The sequence below is a fragment of the Pelophylax lessonae genome, assembly GCF_965119305.1.
Source record: "Pelophylax lessonae genome assembly, chromosome: 6".
Lineage (NCBI taxonomy): Eukaryota > Metazoa > Chordata > Amphibia > Anura > Ranidae > Pelophylax > Pelophylax lessonae.
This window is the reverse complement of record NC_138773.1, coordinates 103,645,250-103,646,832: the sequence shown is the minus strand read 5'-3', so window position 1 is coordinate 103,646,832 and position 1,583 is coordinate 103,645,250.

The following is a 1,583-nucleotide window of genomic DNA, read 5'->3' as shown; positions in this document are numbered from 1 at the left end:
TTTATGGCTGAATCAGGTTACATTTGAGGCGTTGGTGGCCATGCAAGTACCACCCAGACCAGGTAAAAAATAAGCCAAACCGTGACTACATCCTATCAGATGCAGTCACTGTTCGGATATTTACGCAGCCACTAGTGCCATGGCTGCTTAAATACAATAGCTGGCAGTTTAAATATCTCCATCCACAAGCTTTATCTGGCCATATATGGATCGAGATTTGATATATATGTGAGCATGCTGGTTGTACCAAAGTCAATCCATCGACTTTGGTACAACCAGCCTGTCAAATTGTTTGCATGCGATTACTGCCGGCAGCGGCTCTTGCCATTAGCAGTTATAAGTGTGTTCTTCAGGCGAGGAAGGCTTCCTGCAAATCCCCCACCCACAGTACACAATAGTGCTGTAGGAGGCATTCACCATCAGCACTGAATGATTTGGGAAGATATGGGAATCAAAGGATGTTCTTTCCTGTATATGGCTACCTTAAAGGGAGACTACATTTTTTTTTTGTTTTTTCTAGAGCTGATTGTCTAAAACTTGGGTTAAAGGAAAACTTTTCTCTCTGACAAATCTGATTTATAAGCTATAAAGAAAGGAACTTCTCCACTTATTGTCCTTCAGCCTTTTTTTTAAAACGCCCTGGACTTGAGATGGGTAAACCAAGGCCATGGCAGCAGCTACGTTCATGAGCTCGTTGTCTTTCTTTTTTGAAGCGGACAATCATTTGTTAAGTAAAAGCAATTGGGTTGGCCCTACAGCTGCTCAAACACTTTATGGTAGTGAAAAGGGCCAGTAAGAATTCTATACTTCCGGGTATGTGATAAACTTAAAGTGTTATTAAACCCACAACAGTAAAATCAGTCTGTATATGCAGTAAAGCGTGCTTGTTATACTCACGGTGGAATCTAAGGGATTAATTCTCTGCATTGTGTAAAATGGCTGTTTAAGCCTGACTCTTCTGATCCTCCCCTTCTTTCAGAGTCCCCAAACCATCTCCAGATAGTACAGAGGCTAGGGGACAAGGTGCACATGCTCAGTTTGGTGTGTATTGCTGGAGGTGTTTTTTTTTTTTTTAATTTTTATTACTTCTTGGGAGAGTGCATGTGATCAGAACAGGGCCAATCCACACCACCGTCCAGAGGGTCAGGGGTCCTGCATCCTCATAGGACAATCATGGGAGAATGAAAACTCCTCCTACAAGCTTTAACCAGACACTGATAGAAGTCACAAGTCTGCTATATACTGCTGATGAGAAAATGTATTTAGCAGTGTATATTTACCAAATCTATTGCATTTCCATGTTCTGTGTACTGTGGGAGACCAGATATAGTGAATGCAGGTCCTGGGTTTAGTAACCCTTGAACAGTCCCCCCCCATCCCCCCCCCCCCCCCCCCCCCCGCCTTCCAAATCCAGTCACCTGGCCTGAGCTCTGTCAGGTTGGGCAGGAGTCCCTTGCAAATATTGTCTGATAACCGGTTGCTGGTAACAAAAATTTTACAAGGGCTTTAGAAGCTCATCAGGACCGCCAAGTAGTGCGGTAAAGGACGAGAAGGCACCTAATGATTTTTGTGTGTGTGTTTTT